Here is a 9,364-nt window from a genome sequence, read left to right as displayed (position 1 = left end):
CCTCTATATCATGTGATTCAGGTGTTCCAATCCCCTCCAAATCATGCGATTCAGGTGTTCCAATCCCCTCCCAATCATGCGATTCAGGTGTTCCAATCCCCTCCAAATCATGTGATTCAGGTGTTCCAATCCCCTCCAAATCATGTGATTTAGGTGTTCCAATCCCCTCCATATCAAGTGATTCAGGTGTTCCAATCCCCTCCGTATCATGTGATTCAGGTGTTCCAATCCCCTCCCAATCATGTGATTCAGGTGTTCCAATCCCCTCCATATCAAGTGATTCAGGTGTTCCAATCCCCTCCATATCATGTGATTCAGGTGTTCCAATCCCCTCCCAATCATGTGATTCAGGTGTTCCAATCCCCTCCAGATCATGTGATTCAGGTGTTCCAATCCCCTTCCAATCATGTGATTCAGGTGTTCCAATCCCCTCCCAATCATGTGATTCAGGTGTTCCAATCCCCTCCCAATCATGTGATTCAGGTGTTCCAATCCCCTCCAAATCATGTGATTCAGGTGTTCCAATCCCCTCCCAATCATGTGATTCAGGTGTTCCAATCCCCTCCATATCATGTGATTCAGGTGTTCCAATCCCCTCCATATCATGTGATTCAGGTGTTCCAATCCCCTCCATGGACACAGGTGTATACAATCAAGCCCCTAGGCATGCAGACGGCTTCTACAAACATTGGTGAAAGAATGGGTCGCTCTCAGGAGCTCAGTGACTCCAAGCGTGGTCCCGTGATAGGTGGCCACCTGGGCAATAAGTCCATCCGGGACATTTCCTGGCTACTAAATATTTCACGCTCAACTGTTAGTGGGATTATAACAAAGTGGAAGCAACTGGGAACAACAGCCACTCACCCACCAAGTGGTAGGCCACGTCACATGACAGGGCAGGGTCAGCGCATGCTGAAGCGCACAGTGCGCAGAAGTCACCAACTGTCTGCAGAGTCAATAGCTAAAGACCTCCAAACTTGGTGTGGCCTTCAGATGAGCCCAACAACAGAGCGTAGAGAGCTTCATGGAATGGGTTTCCATGGCCGAGCAGCTGCATCCAAGCCTTCCATCACCAAGTGCAATGCAAAGCGTCGGATACCGTGGTGTAAAGCACGCCGCCACTGGACTCTAGAGCAGGGGAGTCGTGTTCTCTGGAGTGACCAATCACTCTTCTCTGTCTGGCAATCTGAAGGACGTGTCTGGGTTTGGTGGTGGCCAGGAGAACGGTACTTGCCTGACTGCATTGTGCCAAGTGTAACGTTTGGTGGAGGGGGGATTATGGTGTGGGGGTGTTTTTCAGGGGTTGGGCTTGGCCCCCTAGTTCCAGAGAAGGGAACTCTTAAGGCAACATTTTGGACAATTTCATGCTCCCAACTTTGTGGGAGGAGTTTGGGGATGGCCCTTCCTGTTCCAACAAGACTGCGCTCCAGTGCACAAAGCAAGGTCCATAAAGACATGGAGGAGCCAGTTTGGGGTGGAGGAACTTGACTGTCCTGCACAGAGTCCTGACCTCAACCCCATAGAACACCTTTGGGATGAATTAGAGCGGAGACTGCGAGCCAGGCCTCCTCCCCCGACATCAGTGCCTGACTTGACAAATGTGCTTCTGGAAGAATGGTCCAACCTTCCCATAGACACCCTCCTAAACCTTGTGGACGGCCTTCCCAGAAGAGTTGAAGCTGTTATAGCTGCAAAGGGCGGGGCCAACTCAATATTGAACCCTACGGACTAATACTGGGGGGCCATTAAAGGTTATGTGCGTGGAAAGGGCGGGGCCAACTCAATATTGGACCCTACGGACTAAGACTGGGGAGCCATTAAAGGTCATGTGTGTGGAAAGGGCGGGGCCAACTCAATATTGAACCCTACAGACTAAGACTGGGAGGCCATTAAAGGTCATGTGTGTGGAAAGGGCGGGGCCAACTCAATATTGAACCCTACAGACTAAGACTGGGAGGCCATTGAAGGTCATGTGCGGGGAAAGGCCGGCCGCCCAAAACTTGGGGCAATATTATGTATCTATATGGCTTTGACATAATCCATAGTGTTGTACAAGGGGTGTGGCAGTGAAGATGATACATTGTTCCTTTCTAATACAATGGTTGCCTATAACACACCGGGAGGATCACACCGATAACTGCCAGCATTAGACCGCCATCACTGAGAACAAGTGTATGGGAACCTATACCATTCAGGGGAGGACCTGGTCCTCACCAGCACAATGTACAGGAATCTATATCTTCCAGGAGGGGACCTGGTCCTCACCAGCACAATGTACAGGAATCTATATCTTCCAGGAGGGGACCTGGTCCTCACCAGCACAATGTACAGGAATCTATATCCTCCAGGAGGGGACCTGGTCCTCACCAGCACAATGTACGGGAATCTATATCTTCCAGGAGGGGACCTGGTCCTCACCAGCACAATGTATGGGAATCTATATCTTCCAGGAGGGGACCTGGTCCTCACCAGCACAATGTACAGGAATCTATATCCTCCAGGAGGGGACCTGGTCCTCACCAGCACAATGTACAGGAATCTGTATCCTCCAGGAGGGGACCTGGTCCTCACCAGCACAATGTACAGGGATCTGTATCCTCCAGGAGGGGACCTGGTCCTCACCAGCACAATGTACAGGGATCTGTATCCTCCAGGAGGGGACCTGGTCCTCACCAGCACAATGTACGGGAATCTGTATCCTCCAGGAGGGGACCTGGTCCTCACCAGCACAATGTACGGGAATCTGTATCCTCCAGGAGGGGACCTGGTCCTCACCAGCACAATGTACGGGAATCTGTATCCTCCAGGAGGGGACCTGGTCCTCACCAGCACAATGTACGGGAATCTGTATCCTCCAGGAGGGGACCTGGTCCTCACCAGCACAATGTACGGGAATCTGTATCCTCCAGGAGGGGACCTGGTCCTCACCAGCACAATGTACGGGAATCTGTATCCTCCAGGAGGGGATCTGGTCCTCACCAGCACAATGTACGGGAATCTGTATCCTCCAGGAGGGGACCTGGTCCTCACCAGCACAATGTATGGGAATCTGTATCCTCTAGGAGGGGACCTGGTCCTCACCAGCACAATGTACGGGAATCTGTATCCTCCAGGAGGGGACCTGGTCCTCACCAGCACAATGTATGGGAATCTGTATCCTCCAGGAGGGGACCTGGTCCTCACCAGCACAATGTACAGGAATCTATATCCTCCAGGAGGGGACCTGGTCCTCACCAGCACAATGTACAGGAATCTGTATCCTCCAGGAGGGGACCTGGTCCTCACCAGCACAATGTACAGGGATCTGTATCCTCCAGGAGGGGACCTGGTCCTCACCAGCACAATGTACAGGGATCTGTATCCTCCAGGAGGGGACCTGGTCCTCACCAGCACAATGTACGGGAATCTGTATCCTCCAGGAGGGGACCTGGTCCTCACCAGCACAATGTACGGGAATCTGTATCCTCCAGGAGGGGACCTGGTCCTCACCAGCACAATGTACGGGAATCTGTATCCTCCAGGAGGGGACCTGGTCCTCACCAGCACAATGTACGGGAATCTGTATCCTCCAGGAGGGGACCTGGTCCTCACCAGCACAATGTACGGGAATCTGTATCCTCCAGGAGGGGACCTGGTCCTCACCAGCACAATGTACGGGAATCTGTATCCTCCAGGAGGGGACCTGGTCCTCACCAGCACAATGTACGGGAATCTGTATCCTCCAGGAGGGGATCTGGTCCTCACCAGCACAATGTACGGGAATCTGTATCCTCCAGGAGGGGACCTGGTCCTCACCAGCACAATGTACGGGAATCTGTATCCTCCAGGAGGGGACCTGGTCCTCACCAGCACAATGTACGGGAATCTGTATCCTCCAGGAGGGGACCTGGTCCTCACCAGCACAATGTACGGGAATCTGTATCCTCCAGGAGGGGACCTGGTCCTCACCAGCACAATGTACGGGAATCTGTATCCTCCAGGAGGGGACCTGGTCCTCACCAGCACAATGTACGGGAATCTGTATCCTCCAGGAGGGGACCTGGTCCTCACCAGCACAATGTACGGGAATCTGTATCCTCCAGGAGGGGACCTGGTCCTCACCAGCACAATGTACGGGAATCTGTATCCTCCAGGAGGGGACCTGGTCCTCACCAGCACAATGTACGGGAATCTGTATCCTCCAGGAGGGGACCTGGTCCTCACCAGCACAATGTACGGGAATCTGTATCCTCCAGGAGGGGACCTGGTCCTCACCAGCACAATGTACGGGAATCTGTATCCTCCAGGAGGGGACCTGGTCCTCACCAGCACAATGTACGGGAATCTGTATCCTCCAGGAGGGGACCTGGTCCTCACCAGCACAATGTACAGGAATCTATATCCTCCAGGAGGGGACCTGGTCCTCACCAGCACAATGTACGGGAATCTGTATCCTCCAGGAGGGGACCTGGTCCTCACCAGCACAATGTACGGGAATCTGTATCCTCCAGGAGGGGACCTGGTCCTCACCAGCACAATGTACGGGAATCTGTATCCTCCAGGAGGGGACCTGGTCCTCACCAGCACAATGTACGGGAATCTGTATCCTCCAGGAGGGGACCTGGTCCTCACCAGCACAATGTACGGGAATCTGTATCCTCCAGGAGGGGACCTGGTCCTCACCAGCACAATGTACGGGAATCTGTATCCTCCAGGAGGGGACCTGGTCCTCACCAGCACAATGTACAGGAATCTGTATCCTCCAGGAGGGGACCTGGTCCTCACCAGCACAATGAATCTGGTTTCCCCGTTTTCTGCATCACTTGGTATTATTCTGTATCCGATGCTCCTCTCCATCCTACAGATACATTGATTACAATCAGCACAGCGATCAATAGGAGGAAACCTTCCCCACATCTCACAGTCCCGGGGTGGCGGAAGGGTTAACCTTCCAGAGATGTGAAAAGTCAGATTCCCCCGAACCGGAACTGAGATCACCGAGAAAACGAGAAATTCTAGCAGTCAGCAAATAAAACGAGAAATACCAAATCCCAGAACACAGTGCTGACCGCAGAGAGAGAGAGAGAGAGAGACCGCATGGGGGATCCCATCCAACCAGCCTGAGAACCGGATGAACCCAACATATCCAATGTCTGTATATACAGGGAGAGGAGCTGACACTCTAATGCCCCCTCCCCCACAGTCACATCAGTCTCTGCACCAGAGGAGCTGACGCTCTAATGCCCCCTCCCCCGCAGTCACATCAGTCTCTGCACCAGAGGAGCTGACGCTCTAATGCCCCCTCCCCCGCAGTCCCATCAGTCTCTGTACCAGAGGAGCTGACGCTCTAATGTCCCCTCCCCCGCAGTCCCATCAGTCTCTGTACCAGAGGAGCTGACGCTCTAATGCCCCCTCCCCCGCAGTCCCATCAGTCTCTGTACCAGAGGAGCTGACGCTCTAATGCCCCCTCCCCCGCAGTCCCATCAGTCTCTGTACCAGAGGAGCTGACGCTCTAATGCCCCCTCCCCCGCAGTCCCATCAGTCTCTGTACCAGAGGAGCTGACGCTCTAATGTCCCCTCCCCCACAGTCCCATCAGTCTCTGTACCAGAGGAGCTTACGCTCTAATGTCCCCTCCCCCACAGTCCCATCAGTCTCTGTACCGGAGGAGCTTACGCTCTAATGTCCCCTCCCCCACAGTCCCATCAGTCTCTGTACCGGAGGAGCTTACGCTCTAATGTCCCCTCCCCCACAGTCACATCAGTCTCTGTACAGAGGAGCTTACACTCTAATGTCCCCTCCCCCACAGTCCCATCAGTCTCTGTACCGGAGGAGCTGACACTCTAATGTCCCCTCCCCCACAGTCACATCAGTCTCTGTACCAGAGGAGCTGACACTCTAATGTCCCCTCCCCCGCAGTCCCATCAGTCTCTGTACCAGAGGAGCTTACGCTCTAATGTCCCCTCCCCCACAGTCACATCAGTCTCTGTACCAGAGGAGCTTACGCTCTAATGTCCCCTCCCCCACAGTCCCATCAGTCTCTGTACCAGAGGAGCTGACACTCTAATGTCCCCTCCCCCGCAGTCCCATCAGTCTCTGTACCAGAGGAGCTTACGCTCTAATGTCCCCTCCCCCACAGTCCCATCAGTCTCTGTACCAGAGGAGCTTACGCTCTAATGTCCCCTCCCCCACAGTCCCATCAGTCTCTGTACCAGAGGAGCTTACGCTCTAATGTCCCCTCCCCCACAGTCACATCAGTCTCTGTACCAGAGGAGCTTACACTCTGCACCAGAGAGGTTGTGCTGCAGTTGCTCTCCCTCTCCAGGCACTAGGGGGCCAGGCCTGCTCGCCTGGCCCCAGAAACATGGCCTCTTCTGGGCTAGGCTCAGACCATGCTCCCCCTGAGGGACCCAGCTTGCCTTCCCATACTTCACCAGCACCTGAAGACCTTGGCTGTGGCCCTAAAAGTGGGGAATCCCTCCCTGTCTTCAGAGAGCGGGTTGCTGATTATCTGGTGAGAATCGCAAAGGAGGAGGAAAAGTTGGTGAGTCTGAAAACTGACTACAAGAAGAAGAAAGTTCTCCATGACAAGTCATGGAGCAGCAAGAGGCAGAGCATGAAGCCGGAGATGAAGGGTCTGGAGGACGTCATGGAGCAGCAAGAGGCAGAGCATGAAGCCGGAGATGAAGGGTTTGGAGGACGTCATGGAGCAGCAAGAGGCAGAGTATGAAGCCGGAGATGAAGGGTTTGGAGGACGTCATGGAGCAGCAAGAGGCAGAGCATGAAGCCGGAGATGAAGGGTTTGGAGGACGTCATGGAGCAGCAAGAGGCAGAGCATGAAGCCGGAGATGAAGGGTTTGGAGGACGTCATGGAGCAGCAAGAGGCAGAGTCTGAAGCCGGAGATGAAGGGTTTGGAGGTCGCCATTAAGAAGCAGCAGAATCTGGTAAAGACGCTGAAGGAGAAGAGCGGAGCTTTCAGAGAAAAGTTCCGGAATGAGGAGAGGTTCAGGAAGATGAAGGGAGACTCCGGTAAGGATCCAGCATCGGCGGTGGCAGTACGGGTGGAGAGTGAGGAGGGGGTCCTGGATGCTGCCCCTGCTATCCCATCCACCTCAGGATCTGCTTCCCTGGAGGAAATGTCGGCCTCTGCCCCCCTCCCTCCACAGCAAGCTGGAGGAACAGCACAGGAGGTAGAGGAATATGGTGGAGGGCTGCTAAAGTACATTGAGGAATTGGAGTCTTCCCTAATTGGAAGAACTTTCCGTTTTTCTGAGGACTCTGAGGATGAAGATGACGGTGAGGACTCTGTACCTGGTCCTGTAAAGGAGAAAAAAACAGAAAAGCCGCGCTTTATTAAAAGTGCCATTTTGGACTCCAACATGGACAGCCATGTGCACTGCAGTGTTTTGGAGGGAAATCCTCCTGTGTGTGCACAGAGCTCTGCAGGGAAGATGGCTGCTGTGCCTGCAGGACTGCACTCTGCTGGGACTGAGGACTCTGATACCAGGAACCCTGTGACTGTGGACTCTGCTGGGGGGAAGGTAAAGGGGGGATCTGAGACTATTGCTGGACAACCTCTGCTGATGGCTGCAAATGCAGCAGAAAATGGTGGGAGGGAAATTGTCAGCAGCACTCTGAAAGGGGTTGCTGAAACCCAGGGGAGAGTGACCAGGAGTGGAAGGCTTTTGCCTAAGAGGAGTATGTTGGGGGAGGGGGAGACAGGAGCATCTGGTGTGAGTGGGTCTGCTGGGAGCAGTAGTGCCACGAGTGAAAGGAAACATATGGATGAAAAGAGTGCTTGCAATGCTGGAAAGGGGAATGCCTGTGTGTTGGTGGATGGAGGGACTGCTGCTGCCTCTGATGGTGGTCTGCAGAGCGGGGGCTCTGAGGTTCCTGCAACCAATGGGCGGGGTGCAGCTTTAAGGTCCACTACATCTAATGCTGCAAATAAGACCTATGCTGGGGCTCTGGCTGGGAGGAGGGGGTCACATCATGTTGTCAGCTCTGGGGGGAGGTCTGCTGCAGGTCTGCCATCTGCACCCCTGTCCTTCAGGAGGAGGAATTTGGTGCAGCTCAGATGGGAAGGTGGGGGTGCTCCCCCGGTCAGGATGTCGGTGGTGGACAGGATTTTGGAGATGGGGTTTAGGGCGGATGACATCTTCGCCTTGATCAGCCCTGTAGGATCCTATGAGTATGATCTGTCCTTTGTGCGCCCCGAGTCTCTGGATATATTCTGGGAGAAGTATGAACACATGTATAAGGGTCTGCCGGAGTGGAGGGGACTCGTCCCAAAGGTTGTCTCACGCCAACCTCTAGTGAAGACGGTCACCATTCTAGTACGGAATGAGTCCATTCCTTCGGCTGACTTGGCTGTCTGGCTGAGGAGATTTGGGGAGCTACTTGCACCCCTGAGGAAGATTGTGGATGAGAGAGGGATATGGACTGGTGGGTGGTCGGTGCAGATGAGGTTGTATGTGTGTGGGAATGTGGTCCAGCATCTGCCCTCCTCAGCCTTCATTGGGAAGGACAGGATTGTGGTGTTCTACCCTGGACAGCCCAAGCTCTGCAATAAATGCGGTTCTCGGGGTCACTTCGCCTCCTCATGTCCAGAGATGAAGTGCTCCCTATGTCAGGATCTGGGACATCTGGTTCTCGGGGTCACTTGGCCTCCTCATGTCCAGAGATGAAGTGCTCCCTATGTCAGGATCTGGGGCATCTGGTTCTCGGGGTCACTTGGCCTCCTCATGCCCAGAGATGAAGTGCTCTCTATGTCAGGATCTGGGGCACCTGGCTAAGGATTGTAATATCATCAGGTGCAATCTGTGTGATAAGGTTGGCCATTCGTACAACCGGTGCCCTGAGGCCATGCACAACCAGTCAGCTTTGGTGGAAGAGTTTTTTCGTCTGGACATGGAGGAGGCAGAGGAGAGGGGGGCTGTGCCAGGGGTCCCCAATGTCTCTGTCCCTGTGGTCCCAGTGTCTGATGGTCCCTCTAATGTGTCATCTCCTTGTGTTGTGCCCCCTGAGTCAGTGTCCGTGGATGTTGTGTCTGATCCTCCTGTGTCAGTTTCCCCAGAGGTAGTGGGGGCTGTGGAGGGAACTGGACCAATGTGTATGGTTGCACCGACCCCCCCTCCCCGGCGTCGGAGGGTCAGAGCGCGTGAGGCGCTGGGGGGTGGAGTGGATGATGGTGGGGGTGTTGGGGTGAAGGTTGGGGGGACTGCTGTGGTGAGTGGAGAGAGTGGGGTGGATGGTGATGGTGAAAGGGAAGGGGAGGGGGCTTTGCGGGCCGGTTTATCAAATGATGATATGGAGTGGTTGGAGGCAAAAAGGAAGTCTGGGAAGAAGAAGCGGAAGAAGGATGTGCCTGTACCTGACCCTGGGAG

Source organism: Staurois parvus, unplaced genomic scaffold, assembly GCF_062004578.1.
Source record: "Staurois parvus isolate SC_StPar_1 unplaced genomic scaffold, SC_StPar_1.0 ptg001637l, whole genome shotgun sequence".
Classification (NCBI taxonomy): domain Eukaryota; kingdom Metazoa; phylum Chordata; class Amphibia; order Anura; family Ranidae; genus Staurois; species Staurois parvus.
This window is presented reverse-complemented; position numbering follows the sequence as displayed.